This window comes from Schistocerca piceifrons, chromosome 5, assembly GCF_021461385.2.
Source record: "Schistocerca piceifrons isolate TAMUIC-IGC-003096 chromosome 5, iqSchPice1.1, whole genome shotgun sequence".
Lineage (NCBI taxonomy): Eukaryota > Metazoa > Arthropoda > Insecta > Orthoptera > Acrididae > Schistocerca > Schistocerca piceifrons.
Genome location: NC_060142.1, coordinates 315,965,356 through 315,985,229, shown reverse-complemented (window position 1 = coordinate 315,985,229; position 19,874 = coordinate 315,965,356).

Sequence of the window (19,874 nt, the reverse complement as noted above, 5' to 3'; positions counted from 1 at the left end):
CGGTTGGTAGGACATGTTCTGAGGCATCAAGGGATCACCAGTTTAGTATTGGAGGGCAGCGTGGAGGGTAAAAATCGTAGAGGGAGACCAAGAGCTGAATACAGTAAGCAGATTCAGAAGGATGTAGGTTGCAGTAGGTACTGGGGGATGAAGAAGCTTGCACGGGATAGAATAGCATGGAGAGCTGCATCAAACCAGTCTCAGGACTGAAGACCACAACAACAACAACTTTTTTTAGGTTGCGGCTATTGGCCCCCCTTCTACATTTGTTTATCTTGGTGATGACATGTCTTTTAGAAGGGAGTCAATTCCTAGAAATCGGAGGTAAATTTAATATTAGATGTATTTCAATACCATGTAATTGTCGATAGGTGTTTTGTATCATATTGGTTCATGAATTTTTGGTAACCGAAACGAGTGTGAGCGAGCAGCGTTGTTGTAAACTGTATCGCAGAAGTTAAGTGAGTATCTTTGAGCTGCGTGAGGACGCAGTCGAGCAGACAATGTTTAGCTTCGGTAGAGAGTGCAGCCGAAGTTGAACTGTGTTACAGTTAATGAATGTAACTCTATCTTCTGGTGGAGTATGAGACTACGGCCATTCAGTGTTCAATAATAACAACCAGTCGCCATTATATAGGTTTATTTCTAGGCAACCAGTTTCGACGTTAATGTCATCTTCAGGCCAAAACTGTGGGCGATATAACACAGCAGTAATTACATACTGAAATACAGACCATATTGACTAAAGAAATCAAGTGTTGCATATTGCTTTACGTAATGAGAATTATACAATGAATGTTATATCAGGACAGTAAATCACATTAAAATACAGAGCGTATTGCTTAAAAACTGCAAGTGTTTCATGTAAATTTACTTAACTAAAAGAACTTGGTCTTCATAAAACTCCATAATACACCGTAATATACACTGTCAGATTTAATTAGTTATTCATACATAATTGTAAAATCTTCAAAAAAAATGGTTCAAATGGCTCTGAGCACTATGGGACTTAACAGCTGTGGTCATCAGTCCCCTAGAACTTAGAACTATTTAAACCTAACTAACCTAAGGACATCACACACATCCATGCCCGAGGCAGGATTCGAACCTGCGACCGTAGCAGTCGCACGGTTCCGGACTGCGCGCCTAGTAAAATCTTCACTATGGTCATAGACGTATTAATAAAACAGAAGTGTTATGGTAACGTAACCATCAGTCCAGCATACATGATGTAAAACAGTACCATGATCATATGACAGGTGAAGTAAAAAGGGGGGGGGGGGGTCGCTACAAAGACTGGGACTATGTAAAGTAAGTGTATACAAAGGACGAACCAATAAAAGGCATTGCAACTATTGAACCGCCACAGTTGTACTCAGTTAGGTTGATAATGTTAATTAACAAGATTATGAAACTGATTTGTAATGGAAGAAATCTAATGACGGGGTAGTCGTGCGGTCTCAGACGCCTTGTCACGGTCCGCGCGGTCCCTCCGTCGGAGGTACGAGTCCTCCCTCGGGGCATATGTGTGTGTGTGTGTGTGTGTGTGTGTGTGTGTGTGTGTGTGTTGTCCTTAGCGTAAGTTAGCTTAAGTTAGAGTAAGTAGTGCGTAAGCTTATGGGCCGATGACCTAAGCAGTTTGGTCCCATAAGATCTTATCAAAAATTTACTTTTTTTCACTATTCCTCCGCCATCGAACTAACTTGGTTACTGTACTGAAAGTTGTTAGATTTGAGAGACAGTCAAGTGTATTGTTTGGATGTTGATTTAAAATCTGCCTTGACCACTTTTTCTCAAAATACGAAAAAACATAGTGTTGTCATTTTTGCGCGTATTTCATTTTCGTACCAATCTTTCTCTTGAAATTCTTTTTAATGGATGATCCAACCAAGTATGTTCGATAAACTGTTCGTTTTGCAATTAACAGAGAACTCATTGCACCTCTCGAGTGTCTCTGTGTAGATAATGTAATTTGCAGCTTTAGCATAGCGGCGCGCAAGACACAGCAGTACTGCAAAGCGTTATCCAGATTTGCGCAGAATAGAGGTAAGGAGAAAAAATTATGATTCTTTTGTTTATTCAATCAGGGCCAACTTCGGTTTTGTGATCAAATTTTGCAAAGTCAATTATTCTGAGTTTTATGTCCAAGTTATTCAGGCAGTATATACTATTCAAAATTCTTGCAGTCAGACTGCTAACTTCTACAGTATGAAATACTTCCCGTTTCATTATGACAAATAATTACTTTTACAGTGTAGCATAGGTTTCACATTACGACAGTACAACTTTCATTACGACAGTTCGTCTATTATCACAGCTCAGACTTACAATCAGAAACAGATTACTTCAGTCTATGTTTTTATTTATTTAGATAACTTTCACTATATTTTTATTTATTTAGATATCTTTCATTGCTAGTATTGGCCATTGCCATGTTTCATATTACTTCCATTCAGCCAATTTTGACAATATATCTGATCTTCTTTGGTTCCAAGGCTGTGACTTTCTCGTTTTCTTTCCGTTCAGGACTTCAGCTGATGGTATAATTAACTTTCATGCTCTTGTAATAAAATAACCAAAACCCGCAACGGAGACCTTATTCAACACACTGGAAGCGCCTGCACCACTTAAGTACTGTGTCATAAGACGGAGTTTCACTGCAGTTCTCTTCCACGAACTCAGCATTGATTGTCGCAGCGTTGTTCCCCATCTGACTCCGATTTGGGCCTCACGAGGCTCAGAGCCCTCATGGGTTCCTTAATCAATTCAGACGAAAGGCAGCCGGCCGTCGTGGCCAAGCGGTTCTAGGCGCTACAGTCTGGAACCGCGCGACCGCTACGGAGCAGTTCGTATCCTGCCCCGGGCATGGATGTGTGTGATGTCCTTAGGTTAGTTAGGTTTAAGTAGTTCTAAGTTCTAGGGGACTGATGACCTGAGAAGTTAAGTCCCATAGTGCTCAGAGCCATTTGAACCAGACGAATGGCAGCATGACTCCAGCAATAAACCAAAGACCGATTTCTTCTCGAACTCGTGTTGAACTAATGACCTCGAAAATGACGAAACCTTAATTTCAGATCTTCGTTTTTTCGAATACAATCATACAGTAGTAGATTAACAAAGAAAATTCTTGACACAGTTCCCAAAATGCCTTGACGCAAACGGTCCACGCGGAAAAATGCATCGAGAAAGTTATCCACAGAAGCGGAAATCATGAGAGTTTCTTTTGTGCATATTACAGTGCTGAGCACATAGAAAGGTAAAGTTCCACTTACGTGTCAGGTATTGACAGTAGGAGCACGGAGAGCAGTTATTGAAACCAAAAGAAGCTAGTCGTCACACAGGAAGCAACTTCTGTATCATACACAAAAAGCGGCCATTCAAGGAGCAGACGGGGCGCCGGCGTCCTAAGAGTCGCGTTGCGTGCACGGGCTGCAAGTGCCGTCGTGTGCTGCGTACGTGCGTGTACGCGTGAGTGCGTGCGACGAGTATAAGACCGCTGCAGGAGCAGGCGGCAGCCTGGCGCCGTCACGCGACGCTAGCTCACCAGTGATCTGCGAGTTCCACGGCGCACGACCGATCTCAGGGGCAAAAAACAACGACGTGTCATCGTCCTCACTCCGATGCAAGATTGTAAGCGCACCCTGCCTCTTTAACAACGCGACGACTGGTTGTGCGAGGGGCAGTCGGAATATTTTATGTATGTCTGTAGTCATGGTTCACTTTGAAATCCCCGAGCCACAGTACAGCAGCATGCCACTACAAGAGCAAAAAGAGACTGGAACAGCACACGGCAAAAGTGAAGCACAGTGCGGTGTTTAATTTCTGCATCTGAAGGTGAGAAACGCTGCAACAGTCGTGGCAGACTGGGTAGACATGTGTGGTACAATGACACAGCAGCGCAGACGTTTCCAGTGTAGTCAGACAAGGCTGAATGAAGAAGAACAAAGTGGAAGACCGTCTCTCTGTGAAGAACCAGGAGTCACAAGCGCAGTTGAGGATCTGCTGATTGATGATCAGCGAGTGACAGTCGAGGCGACAGTCGAGAAAGTGAAAATCAATCATGGGTCAGTTTCCCGTGTGTAACACGATATTTTGAATAAAAGGTCGCCGTCCGCTGGATTCCGTGACATCTAATGTATCTAGCGGGGCCTGTGGCTTGGTCTGCAAGATCACCTCACCTCACTCTTGTACATTTTTCTCGTTCAGACTCATTGAAGACCTGGAGTAGCGAATTCTGCAGTCTCTTTAAGCTTTATGAGAGATTTGAAAGAATTCAATATTCACTGCAAAGATTGGTGCAGTATCGCATCCAAATGCGAAGAAGGCTATCGTACACTTGCTTTGACAGATACTACTGTTCAGTAACTTGCGGCAAGTCGAAAGCCTTCTACGTACGTTTCAAATCTAGACTTCAATAATAAAATGGGAAGGTACTGTTAATCAGAACTCAGGGAGAAGTTGTGATCTAAATGACAATAGATTAATTCATCCTTAACATCACAAGACAACAAAAATGACTAATAAACATCACACGAACATTTTTATTTGACAAACGCTCTCACTAACATGGGGTCTATGGTGGACAAAGTGATCAGCTCGGGATCAACACACGACACTAATCGGAACACTAATCGCTTTAACTGACTTCATACACGTGAATCCGGGTTATGGCACAAAAACTACACCTCCAACAACCATCTACAATCTACCATTCCAAAAAGAAAAATATGATTCTAAAGAACAGGGTGCTGAGAAACATATATTGGAGCCCTACGCCATAGCAGCGAATACCTTACCCTCCTGCCAGTCATGGAGGCACACCACGATGCGTTTGTCGACTGAAGTCAAGGACGGCTGCAATTTGTTATTAATGGCACGCGCCCGAAAAATGCAAGTACACAGTCTCGCCTTCAGTTAATTCGGAACGCAGGTACTTCCCTATGAGCCTCTGAAACCCCGATGGATTCCAGTGTGCAGGTGGGTCCATTCGCTGGTCTGCCAAAACAATTTGACTCCGTGCCACGACTATGTGTGACAGAATATGCCAAATGTTAAGATGGCCGACTCAAGACAAATAAGTACACCAACGCATCACTCGTTAAGTGCGTGATGCTAGAAGTAGTACTTCTGACAGTTCAGAAACTGACTGGCACAGCCTCTAAGTGGCACACTACCAAAGACACAAGTCTCACCGTTTAGGTAGAGACCTGCAGTTCTTTACTAGCGAAGCGCCAGTACAAGAGTGAGGTTCTCTTTCTGTCCACTTTCCTCCTCAGCTCGGTAGCAAAGCACATTTACATCTTAGACTTCCCCCACTTTAGCACAAGCCAATCACGAGCTGGAGCGCAGCATTCGAAGCTGGGAGAGCGCCCTTTGCTCTGCATACACTGATTTGACCAGTCAGAGTCTTTAAGGTTAATTGGGAGAAGACTCAGCTTCGCGGCCTCTTTCCCACTCGTTAACGCCGTGTCTTTAGCTAACAACATGACCAGGATGGAACCACACCCCTCCATAAAAAGCTTGTTATCTCCCCCGTTGTGTCCACTTCAAAAGTTCCAAAGAATGGCCATTAACTTGCTAAAAGACTTGTGCTTTCACCATAAGTCCTCTAACAGAATCTGTACATCTGGGCGCCAGTGACCTATCCCACGAAATTTCGCAGAATGCTCAAGTATTTTTGTCAGCTTCCTGCCTAACAAGGGCCCATTACAGCAGCGACTTCTCGGCGCTAGTCTACCAGAATGCGGCTGCCTCCCGACTGGCGCCAACCAATGAGCCTGCACAATGAGACCGGCGCCAACCAACGAGCCTGCACAATGAGACCAGCGCCAACCAACGAGCCTGCACAATGAGACCGGCGCCAACCAACGAGCCCGCACAATGAGACTGGCGCCAACCAACGAGCCCGCACAATGAGACTGGCGCCAACCAACGAGCCCGCACAATGAGACTGGCGCCAACCAACGAGCCTGCACAATGAGACTGGCGCCAGCCAACGAGCCTGCACAATGAGACCGGCGCCAACCAACGAGCCTGCACAATGAGACTGGCGCCAACCAACGAGCCCGCACAATGAGACTGGCGCCAACCAACGAACCTGCACAATGAGACCGGCGCCAACCAACAAGCCTGCACAATGAGACCAGCGCCTACCAACGAGCCTGCACAATGAGACCAGCGCCAACCAACGAGCCTGCACAATGAGACTGGCGCCAACCAACGAGCCTGCACAATGAGACTGGCGCCAACCAACGAACCTGCACAATGAGACCGGCGCCAACCAACAAGCCTGCACAATGAGACCGGCGCCAACCAACGAGCCTGCACAATGAGACCGGCACCAACCAACGAGCCTGCACAATGAGACCGGCACCGACAAACAAGCCTGCACAATGACACGTGCCAACCAACGAGCCTGCACAATGAGACTGGCGCCAACCAACGAGCCCGCACAATGAGACTGGCGCCAACCAATGAGACTGCACAATGAGACTGGCGCCAACCAACGAGCCTGCACAATGAGACTGGCGCCAGCCAACGAGCCTGCACAATGAGACCGGCGCCAACCAACGAGCCTGCACAATGAGACTGGCGCCAACCAACGAGCCTGCACAATGAGACTGGCGCCAACCAACGAACCTGCACAATGAGACCGGCGCCAACCAACAAGCCTGCACAATGAGACCGGCGCCAACCAACGAGCCTGCACAATGAGACCAGCGCCAACCAACGAGCCTGCACAATGAGACCAGCGCCAACCAACGAGCCTGCACAATGAGACTGGCGCCAACCAACGAGCCTGCACAATGAGACCGGCGCCAACCAACGAGCCTGCACAATGAGACCGGCGCCAACCAACGAACCTGCACAATGAGACCGGCGCCAACCAACAAGCCTGCACAATGAGACCGGCGTCAACCAACGAGCCTGCACAATGAGACCGGCGCCAACCAACGAGCCTGCACAATGAGACCGGCACCGACAAACAAGCCTGCACAATGACACGTGCCAACCAACGAGCCTGCACAATGAGACCGGCGCCAACCAACGAGCCTGCACAATGAGACCGGCGCCAACCAACGAACCTGCACAATGAGACCGGCGCCAACCAACAAGCCTGCACAATGAGACCGGCGTCAACCAACGAGCCTGCACAATGAGACCGGCGCCAACCAACGAGCCTGCACAATTAGACCGGCGCCAACCAACGAACCTGCACAATGAGACCGGCGTCAACCAACGAGCCTGCACAATGAGACCGGCGCCAACCAACGAGCCTGCACAATGAGACCGGCGCCAACCAACGAACCTGCACAATGAGACCGGCGTCAACCAACGAGCCTGCACAATGAGACTGGCGCCAACCAACGAGCCTGCACAATGAGACCAGCGTCAACCAACGAACCTGCACAATGAGACTGGCGCCAACCAACGAACCTGCACAATGAGACCGGCGCCAACCAACAAGCCTGCACAATGAGACCGGCGTCAACCAACGAGCCTGCACAATGAGACCGGCGCCAACCAACGAGCCTGCACAATGAGACCGGCACCGACAAACAAGCCTGCACAATGACACGTGCCAACCAACGAGCCTGCACAATGAGACCGGCGCCAACCAACAAGCCTGCACAATGAGACCGGCGCCAACCAACGAACCTGCACAATGAGACCGGCGTCAACCAACGAGCCTGCACAATGAGACTGGCGCCAACCAACGAGCCTGCACAATGAGACCGGCGCCAACCAACGAGCCTGCACAATGAGACCGGCGCCAACCAACGAACCTGCACAATGAGACCGGCGCCAACCAACAAGCCTGCACAATGAGACCGGCGTCAACCAACGAGCCTGCACAATGAGACCGGCGCCAACCAACGAGCCTGCACAATGAGACCGGCACCGACAAACAAGCCTGCACAATGACACGTGCCAACCAACGAGCCTGCACAATGAGACCGGCGCCAACCAACGAGCCTGCACAATGAGACCGGCGCCAACCAACGAACCTGCACAATGAGACCGGCGCCAACCAACAAGCCTGCACAAAGAGACCGGCGTCAACCAACGAGCCTGCACAATGAGACCGGCGCCAACCAACGAGCCTGCACAATGAGACCGGCACCGACAAACAAGCCTGCACAATGACACGTGCCAACCAACGAGCCTGCACAATGAGACTGGCGCCAACCAATGAGGCTGCACAATGAGACTGGCGCCAACCAATGAGGCTGCACAATGAGACTGGCGCCAACCAATGAGCCTGCACAATGAGACTGGCGCCAACCAACGAGCCTGCACAATGAGACTGGCGCCAGCCAACGAGCCTGCACAATGAGACCGGCGCCAACCAACGAGCCTGCACAATGAGACCGGCACCGACAAACAAGCCTGCACAATGACACGTGCCAACCAACGAGCCTGCACAATGAGACTGGCGCCAACCAATGAGGCTGCACAATGAGACTGGCGCCAACCAATGAGGCTGCACAATGAGACTGGCGCCAACCAATGAGGCTGCACAATGAGACTGGCGCCAACCAACGAGCCTGCACAATGAGACTGGCGCCAGCCAACGAGCCTGCACAATGAGACCGGCGCCAACCAACGAGCCTGCACAATGAGACCGGCACCGACAAACAAGCCTGCACAATGACACGTGCCAACCAACGAGCCTGCACAATGAGACTGGCGCCAACCAATGAGGCTGCACAATGAGACTGGCGCCAACCAATGAGGCTGCACAATGAGACTGGCGCCAACCAATGAGGCTGCACAATGAGACTGGCGCCAACCAATGAGGCTGCACAATGAGACTGGCGCCAACCAATGAGGCTGCACAATGAGACTGGCGCCAACCAACGAGCCTGCACAATGAGACTGGCGCCAGCCAACGAGCCTGCACAATGAGACCGGCGCCAACCAACGAGCCTGCACAATGAGACCGGCACCGACAAACAAGCCTGCACAATGACACGTGCCAACCAACGAGCCTGCACAATGAGACTGGCGCCAACCAATGAGGCTGCACAATGAGACTGGCGCCAACCAACGAGCCTGCACAATGAGACTGGCGCCAACCAATGAGGCTGCACAATGAGACTGGCGCCAACCAATGAGGCTGCACAATGAGACTGGCGCCAACCAATGAGGCTGCACAATGAGACTGGCGCCAACCAACGAGCCTGCACAATGAGACTGGCGCCAGCCAACGAGCCTGCACAATGAGACCGGCGCCAACCAACGAGCCTGCACAATGAGACCGGCACCGACAAACAAGCCTGCACAATGACACGTGCCAACCAACGAGCCTGCACAATGAGACTGGCGCCAACCAATGAGGCTGCACAATGAGACTGGCGCCAACCAATGAGGCTGCACAATGAGACTGGCGCCAACCAATGAGGCTGCACAATGAGACTGGCGCCAACCAACGAGCCTGCACAATGAGACTGGCGCCAGCCAACGAGCCTGCACAATGAGACCGGCGCCAACCAACGAGCCTGCACAATGAGACCGGCACCGACAAACAAGCCTGCACAATGACACGTGCCAACCAACGAGCCTGCACAATGAGACTGGCGCCAACCAATGAGGCTGCACAATGAGACTGGCGCCAACCAATGAGGCTGCACAATGAGACTGGCGCCAACCAATGAGGCTGCACAATGAGACTGGCGCCAACCAACGAGCCTGCACAATGAGACTGGCGCCAGCCAACGAGCCTGCACAATGAGACCGGCGCCAACCAACGAGCCTGCACAATGAGACCGGCACCGACAAACAAGCCTGCACAATGACACGTGCCAACCAACGAGCCTGCACAATGAGACTGGCGCCAACCAATGAGGCTGCACAATGAGACTGGCGCCAACCAACGAGCCTGCACAATGAGACTGGCGCCAACCAATGAGGCTGCACAATGAGACTGGCGCCAACCAATGAGGCTGCACAATGAGACTGGCGCCAACCAATGAGGCTGCACAATGAGACTGGCGCCAACCAACAAGCCTGCACAATGACACGTGCCAACCAACGAGCCTGCACAATGAGACCGGCGCCAACCAACGAGCCTGCACAATGAGACTGGCGCCAACCAACGAACCTGCACAATGAGACCGGCGCCAACCAACAAGCCTGCACAATGAGACCGGCGTCAACCAACGAGCCTGCACAATGAGACCGGCGCCAACCAACGAGCCTGCACAATGAGACCGGCACCGACAAACAAGCCTGCACAATGACACGTGCCAACCAACGAGAATGCACAATGAGACTGGCGCCAACCAATGAGGCTGCACAATGAGACTGGCGCCAACCAATGAGGCTGCACAATGAGACTGGCGCCAACCAATGAGCCTGCACAATGAGACTGGCGCCAACCAACGAGCCTGCACAATGAGACTGGCGCCAGCCAACGAGCCTGCACAATGAGACCGGCGCCAACCAACGAGCCTGCACAATGTCTGGAAATGTTTCCACCCAGGTTCTGCAGAAAAACCGCGCTTCCATTGGCCCACCATCGTCGTTCTCTGTTACTGCAGTCGTTTAAATCCGCACCCTATTCATTTGAACGCAGGTGAAGCTTTAGTTATTCCTTCCCTAGAGCACACAAGCAATAGGATTAACTACAGCCCACCATTTCATCAAGATGTATGAAGTTAAATCGCAATAAAGCTCATATTCCCTGCCGGCCTGAGTGGCCGAGCAGTTGTAGGTGCTACAGTCTGGAACCACGCGACCGCTACGGTCGCAGTTTCGAATCGTGCCTCGGGCATAGATGTGTGTGATGTCCTTAGGTTAGTTAGGTTTAAGTAGTTCTAAGTTGTGGCGGACTGATGACCTCAGAAGTTAAGTCCGATAGTGCTCAGAGCCATTTGAACCATCATAGTCCCTAAGAACATGAAGTGGCGTAACACCGAATCAGAAGTGAGAGTGCCCTGCAATCTCTGAAAGTAGTACACTTAGTTGACAAAATTCGTGGGACCTCTCCCATTTTTCCTGGCGTGGTGGAGGATTCTACTTGGCGTGCATTCAACAAGTCGTTGGAAGTCCCCTTCACAAATACTGAGCCATGATGTCTCTATAGTCGTCCATAACTGCGTAAGTGTTGCCAGTACGGTATTTTATGCACAAATTGACTTCTCGATTATGTCCCATAAATACTAGATAGGATTCATGTCTGGCTATCTGGGTAGCCATATTATTCGTTCGAGTTGTCCAGAATGTTCTTCAGACCAATAGTGAACAACTGTGGCCTTGTGACCTGGTCCATTGTCATGCTTAAAGATGATGTCCATGAATATCTGCAAGTGATCTGCTTGTAGCTGAGCATAACCATTTCCAGTCAGTGATTGGTTCAGTTGGACAAGACAATCTAGTCCATTTCAGGTGAAAACAGCCCACACTATTATGGAGCCACCACCATCTTACGTTGGGCATTGTTGACAGCTTGAGTCCATGGTTCCATGGTTTAGTGGGGTCTGCGCCACACTCGAATCCTACCATAAGCAGTAACCAACTGAAATCGGAACTCGTGGAACAGGGCACGGTTCTCCAGTCACCTAGGTTCCAACCGATATGATTACAAGCCCAGGAGAAGCACTGCAGGCGATGTGGTGCTGTTAGCAAAGGCACTCGGGTCTGTCGTCTGCTGCCTCAGCCCATTAACGCCAAATTTCGCCGCACTGTCGTAACCGATACTTTCGTCGTAGGTCTCACACTGACTTCTGCCGTTATTTCATGCAGTGTTTCTTGTCTGTTTGCAATGACAACAGTTCACAAACGCGCTCATCTCGGTTGTTAAGTGAAGACCATCAGCCACCCCGTTGATCGCGGTTGTCCTGATATTTGGTATCCTGGGCACACTCTTGGCAGTGTGGATCTCGGAATACGGAATTACTTGACGATTCCCGAAACTGAATGTCCCATGCGTCTACCTCGAACCACCGTTCCGCGTTTAAAGTCTGTAAACTGCCGTCGTGCGGCCACAATCATGTCGAAAGGCTTTTCACATCAATCGTCTGAATACACATCACAGCCGCATCAATGCACTGCCCATTTATACCTTGTGTACTAGATACTACCACCATCTGTATATGTGGATATTGCAATCACATGATTTTTGACACGTCCTTGTGTACTGATATGGTATTGTACTTCTTGTTATAGAGGCCACGGTGAAAGATTGACAAAATTAAATTCAAACTTGATAGTACATCTTGCATTTCAAATACGCTTGTAGTAGATAAGAGAAAATTTCATACTCAAGTCCGACGCAACTCTTAACCCTACGTTAGAAGTTATCTCGCAAAAGGCTCGTTTGTGCAGCCATTTTTACTGGAACATTTTTGTTTGTATTTTATTACAGGTCTACTTTCACTCAAGTCCACTTCCCCCATCAATTACTATACATCCTGTATAAAAAGAGTGTCATATCTAATCAGGAAATCATGTAGACATGCCATCCTCAAAAAAATAAAAACTATTCAGCTAAAACGAATCATTAAGACGTTAATCAGGGATGTGTGGATAATACCTGTCAAATTTTATCATCAATACCCACAGTTGTCTTCTTTTTCATCGCTCATGTGTGTTTTCCGATATACTAGCGCCGTTTCTTCGGCTCATGTAGCCCTGATCTACACAGAAGCGACGAGTTGAACCTTTCGGCAACTAATTATGATCTTTACGCATATATAAAAACCATAGGGACAATGGTATATAAAATGCTGTTAGTGTGGCATTGATACCGGTATATGGAAAATTACATGTTAGCCATGTTAGAAGATTACAATTTAGATCCATAAACTGATTCCGATGACTGGTCGAAAAGTCGCAAAGACAAATAGAAAAGTTGTTATTTTTTATACTAAGCATAAAATTTTGGATTTTTATGTTTTTATATAACCTATACCAGTTTAAGTTCTTGCTTTAAATGACAGTATTGCATTGTGCACACTCTATATAAATCTAAATCTCCATCTACATACAGGTTTCTGTTGGTATAAGTGCAGATATTTGTATTAGTGATTGAGAACTGTGTATTGAGCAACAGTACATCATCAGTGTTTAGTTCATTTGCAGACTAATAATTATATCTTTTAGGAGTAGTATATCTATAAGTTGGTTAGTACTGTAAGTGTGGAAACAGCAAGCAGTTTTTCCATTCCCTTCTGGGTAGCAGGCCGGATGTTGAGTGTGAACACGCGAACACAAAACGGTTGGTCTATACTGACAGGTGTGGTCCACTTAGAGGTGCAGTTACAACCGCCCAGAAGATATCAGGTAGTAAATTATGATACATGTTTGGGAGAAGAGTGTCAGACGCAGAGGAAAAGCAGTTAACACAACGAAGTGTGATTACTGTATCTGTGATTACGACATCTGCACTCTAACACCACATATATATGCTCTGCAAACCACTGTAAAGCGCATAATCGATGGTACATCATTCTTGTACCATCATCATCGATTTTCTTTCCTTTTGCATTTGCACATTGAGCGCAAGAGAATGACTATATGTGTGTGTAAATATCTTCAACATTTCGCGGCCTTGTCAGCAACTGTATAAATATTAATTTTAATAATCAACAGCCTCAGTTGCACCGTTTACCTAGAATTTACCTAGGTTTCAATCGGGATAACCCAACCTTCTTCAGAATAACAGTTGTTGTGTTGGCAGAAGAGCCAACACCGTGTTACTAGAGGAGGCCGAAATGCACGCGTTTTAGCTCACGCAGGCTGGCGTGAGGGGAGAACTATACTGACGTGAGGTCTGGAACACGACAAGGAATTATAATTCAGAAAGCGGACATAATTAGTTTGATACTTAACTTTAATCCATTAATGATGAACGTCGCTCTTGACGTTACATGATTCACAATATTGTCTGTTCAGAATACATTCTTGGAGAATAGGGCGCCTTGCTAGGTCGTAGCAAATGACGTATCTGAAGGCTAAACTGTCGTCTCTGCAAATGAGAGGGTAAGTAGACAGTGAACCATCGCTAGCAAAGTCGGCTGTACAACTTGGGCGAGTGCTACGGAGTCTCTCTAGACTAGACCTGCCGTGTGGCGGCGCTCGGTCTGCAATCACTGATAGTGGCGACACTCGGGTCCGACGTATACTAACGGACCGCGGCCGATTTAAAGGCTACCACCTAGCAAGTGTGGTGTCTGGCGGTGACACCACAACAGTAACTACCGTTTGTCCATAGTGGACATCGACAAGCTAAAACTACAAATCCATAAACTATCGTCAGACTGTAAAACTTCTCTAGAACTGCCTCGGCCCCACTTCGCGACCGCGATGCGGCAGCCACGAGTGCTGTACTGGAGTTCCAGTGTATAAAAGTGTCTATAAGTGTCCTAATATCTCGCATCTTATTCTCATAATCTCAACGCGAGAGGTGACAAAAGTCGTGGGATAGCGACACACACATATAAAGATTGCGGCAGTGCCGCATGCATTGGCCGAACTGCCATTTGTTCTCAGGTGATTCATTTGAAAACAATTCCGACCTGATTATATTAACAGACTTTTCACCTGAAGCGGTAGTTGTCAGTGCTAAGAGACACACAACACTGGGTGAAGTAATCGCACAAATCAGTGTGGGACGTACAGCGCGGCGAAATTTGGAGTTAATGGGCTTTGGCAGCAGACGACGGACTCGAGAGCCTTTGTTAAAAGCACGACGTCGGCTGGAGGGCCCCTCCTGGGCTCGTGACCATATCGGTTGGTCCATAGGCTACTGGGAAACTGTGGTCTGTTGAGATGAGTTTCGATTTCAGTTGGTCAGAGTTGATGGTAGTGTGTGAATGTGGCGCAGACCCCACAGTCTCTCTCGATGGACATATGTTGTCAACAAGGGATTGTGTGAGCTGGTGGTGGCACCATAACGGTGTGGGCTGTGTTTACAAGTAATGTACTGGATCCTCTGGTCCAGCTGAACTGACCATTGACTGAAACTGGTTATTTTCTGCTACTTGGAGACCATTTTCAGCCATCCATGGACTTCATGTTCCCAAACAACGATGCAGCATGTCACTGAGCCACAATTGTTCGCGATTGGTTTGAAGAGCTTTGTGGACGATTTGAGTGAATGATTTGGCCGCCCAGGTCGACCGACAAACTTTGTGGACAATTGGAGAGAATCGTTAGGCTGCCTACATGGTCAGACACGTATCTCATTGAACATGTATGGAACATAGTCGAGAAATCTATTCGTGTACAGCATCCTTCGCCGGCAGTTATGGAAGGCTACAGAGGCAGTATGGCTCAATATTTCTGCTGGGGACTTCCAATGACTTGTGGAGTCCATGCCACTTCGAGTTTCTGCGCTACACCGAACAGAAGGAGGTCCCACACGATAGTGGGAGGTGACTTTTGTCACCCCAGTGTACGATAGTGGCAGTATAATGGTTGCATAGTCTACTTGGAGTACATGTTTCCCAGTTTCACTCAACAGGAGTTCGCCAGAACCGTAGTGAACACTTTCCTCATGTCTATGTGAAGGGACCCCAACATCGGAACCATACAGAACTAATTGCTTCAGCGTGTTGGCTGCGATTTCCTTCACAGATGTATTACGTTGCCCCAGAAGCGCTCCAACAAATCTGAGTCTCAGAGGCGCTTCCCTAGTTCTGATATACTCTGATTGTCCCATTTCATTTCGTTTGTTAGCTTACCCCCTCTCCCCCATATACTTATACGATGCGAAAATATTCACGACTCTACATATAATCAGATTCTACCGGATCTTTCTTCTTTTTATATGCATTATCACACATTAATTAGCCTTTAAACAGATCTGCCTTTCAAAACACCAAGCGGCAATTTTGTCCAAGTCCTTTTGTAATTCCATACGACCATGTCACCCCGTTGATTCCCGCCTGTAGACTAGTCTCTTCCACAGAAACCTGCAGCCACGTGGGCGCCAGCCACTGAGCCGGAAGACAGCCCGGAGCGTATCTCGCAGACAGGCCATCAGCAGCAGCAGGGGGCGCTCCCCCCATCGCATCCGCCCATAATAATTACCCCGGCCGCCCCACCCAATTTCCTATCGCGAGAGGAGGGGGAGGGGGGGCAGGTGCAGTTAATCTGCCCGTCACCCTTCTCCCCCCCTCCCCACTCTCCGCATTTCGCTGCATCCTGATAGGGAACCGCCTTCGCGATCTAATAGGACTCGCGCTCTCCGTTAATTACTGCCGCAGGACGCAATCGATGTCGGACCGATATTCATCGCGAAACCCAGCAGTCTTCCACAAATAACTTGTGTTTGATGTCGGGACAGGTAGGAAATTAACAGGGGGCGTAAACATTAGTATTGCTTATAGCTGCAGAGGCTCAGTCCAACGCGCCCTGGGAATCCAAGTTTATTCCTGCGCCAGACAAACATATTGATCAGTTGAGCGTTACGTTTTGGAAGAAAAACGGTCCATTTTGTAAGGATTGGCGGCAAGACCAGTGAGATTTTATGTTTTCTTTCTTTATTGTAATGGACTGGCAGTAGGACAATACTCCATTCAGCCAAAAGAGCGCGCCGGCCGGGATGGCGCTTCAGTCTGGAACCTTGCGACCGCTACGGCCGCAGGTTCGAATCCTGCCTCGGGCATGAATGTGTGTGATGTCCTTAGGTTAGTTAGGTTTAAGTAGTTCTACGTTCTAGGCGACTGATGACCTCAGATGTTAAGTCCCATAGTGATCAGAGCCATTTGGTCCATTTTTGAGCCAAAAGAATTTAAAAACACTATAATAAAAATTTTAAAAAGATGAGGTAAAAAATCGCAACACCAAGTTCGAGTTGTGCGACCTAAATGAAATCTAGGATTGGTGTTTCTACATCTGAATGATGATGTCTATTCAAATTTTCCGCCAGTCACGTAACAGTGGTGCTAGTAGCTCCATTACGAGGATGCTTTAAGTACACGTTGTAACGGTCATGAGCGTTAGTTACCTGTGAGATTGATCGCGGTGAGTTGAAGTTAGTCGAGAATGCCTTTAGGGCGACAAAAATGCCGTTATCAACGTCTCACTGAATTTCAGCGATGTCTTGTAATGGGGCTACGAGAAACTGGATGTTTCTTTTGCTATATTGCAGAAATAATTGGCAGGAATACAGCCACGTTCATGGTTGCTGGCAGCGGTGGTCACGATAACGTACTGTCCCAAGTAGAACGGGCCCCGAACAGCCACGTAACACTACCGAGAGGTAAGACATTCTTGTTCGGCGTATGGCTCCGACGCATCGTAGTTCAGCTGCAGCAGCAGTTTGAGCAATAGTTGGCACAACAGTGACACAACGGACTCCCACAAATCGGGAACTGCAAGGATAGCCTACCAGATAGACGCCCTGTAGCGTTTATTCCACTGACCCCAGACAACCGCCATTTGCGGCTTTAGTGGTGTCAAGCGAGAGCTCATTGGAGGGCAGGATGGAGGTCTGTTGTGTTTTCTGATGAAAGCTGGTTATGACTCGGTGCCATAATGGCCGTGTTTTGGTTAGGAGGAGGCCAGTTGGAACCTCCAAAAATCCTGTCTGCTGTCTAGACACACTGCACCTACAGCTGGAGCTACGGTCTGGGGTGAGATTTCGTGTGACAGCAGGAGTTCTCTCGTGGTTATCCAACGCACGCTGACTGCATATCGGTACGTCAAGCTGGTGATTCGAACTGTTGAGCTGCCTTTCATAAACAGACTGAAAAGCGGGTACCAGCTGCTTCGTTGTACCTTCCTCAGCAACTTTAAACATTTTCGCAAACATATAGGCATGCGAACATATTTGCACTTTCTTATGGAGGAAGAGAAGGAGACGGTGGCAGCGGGAAAGAGACGGAGAAGTAATAAATACAAGAAGATAATAGACAGTGGTGGTATAGAAAGGGCGAATGAAATATGGCAGTGCGAGAGAAAGAGGGCACAGTGGCAGTAGAAAATAGCAGACAGTGAGAGAACAGTGCTAGGAAAAGAGTGAAGGAGACAGCGCCATTTGGAGAGGAATAAAGAGACAGCGGAAGTGGATTAGACCTAGTGATAATGAGGGTCTATGACAGTGACAATGAGGGAGAGAGAGAGAGAGAGAGAGAGAGATAGTGGCTGTGAAGAGAGGCAGCGGCAGTCGGAAGGAATGAATGAGACAGTAGCAGTAAGACAAAAGTAGATGGAGACTCTGACAGTGAGAGAAGACATTAGTAGTAGGACAGAGCAAAGCGGACTGTGACTGTAAGATAGAAGACAATGACTATTGGAGAGCCACAAGGAGATAATGACGGTCAGTTGGACCTAATGGACGAGTGAGAAAGGGCAATTGGGAATGGATGGGCATGACAGGCTTACAGCGATGGTTTAGTGGGTATGAGCGAGTAACGGTTAGGGAAGATTGTGGGAGCGAGAGGTGAGACACATGTTAAAAAGAACAGGAATATGTTCGCATGCCAACATTTCCGCAAAATTTTTAAGGTGCTAAGGTTCAAATGGCTCTGAGCACTATGGGACTTAACACCTGAGGTCATCAGTCCCCTAGAACTGAGAACTACTCAAACGTAACTAACCTAAGGACATCCATACATCCATGCCCGATGCAGGATTCGAACCTGCGACCGTAGCAGTCACGCGGTTCCGGACTGAAGCGCCTAGAACCGCTCGGCCACACGCGGCCGGCTTAAGGTGCTAAGGAAGATGGGATGTGATAGCTGGTACCCCACTTTTTGGTCGGAGTCTTTTAATAAAAAGGAGCATATTCGTCTTTGTTGAGTATGCTTTTCCTTTGAATTAGTGAAAAGATAGACATCTGTAAAAATTGTTGCAGGTCGTACATTCTCCGAGTAGAAAACTCGTAAATAATTTTATTACGGCCTATAATGAATAGATACTGAAGGGCTAACTACTCAATTTTAGAAAGCTGTTAAGACGTACAGAACATAATACGAAACTTCCTGGCAGATTAAAAATGTGTGCCGCACCGGGACACAGACCCTGAACTTTGCCTTTGTTCCAGGAGTGCTTGCCACACTAAGTATGCAGGAGAACAAATATGAAATTTGGAAGTTAGGTGAGAGGTACCTGCGGAAATAGGGCTGTAAGGATCGGTCGTGAGTCGCGACTGGACTGCTCAGGCGATAGAGCACTAACCGGGAAATTCGAGCTTCCGGGCTCGAATTCAACCTCGATGCAAAGTTAGTCTTCCAGGAAGCTTCAAAACAGCAGCCAGCGCCATTCTAGAGTACATATTACGTTAAGTGGTTGCAAAAAGGTCTAATTAGAAAGCTCCTGGGTATATGCATTTTTGTACATGAAACTGACCTAAATGACGTAGTCCGCAGAAACAGTGATCGCAGACAAGCTTCCCACGTATTTTGGTTGATAAAAACAATGTCTAATAAGACAAAATCAAGAGAGACCTGCTACTATGTCCCTACCGCTGTGACAAATCCAATCGAACCGATTAGAACATAAATAAACAAATGAAAATAAGTGCAAAACATCACCAATCTTTCGTCGAAATTATTTAAAGAACTGAGTAAGTCAGTTGGCATTTACAGGTTTTTAATCGACCAATTGTTTCTGTTCCGGTATTACTCTATGGTACAGAAGGGAGTCTGTCATCTGTAGGTGGACTATCAAAGCTTTTTATAGCAAAGTACTGCATCCCTTTTCGACCCACCGTTAGGTTTACTGGACGAAAGTGCAGATCGTTTTTCCACTAGTACTGTATTTGTGAATATCTTAATTCCTGTGAAACTGCAGTAGATTGTTGGCAACATATTTCAGGAGTGAATAAATGTATTGTGAAGCTGTGTGAACGAGGATAACGTTAATATGTACAATTGTTTAAAAATGCCTGTATGATTTACATGTGTGAACTTGACTTGCTA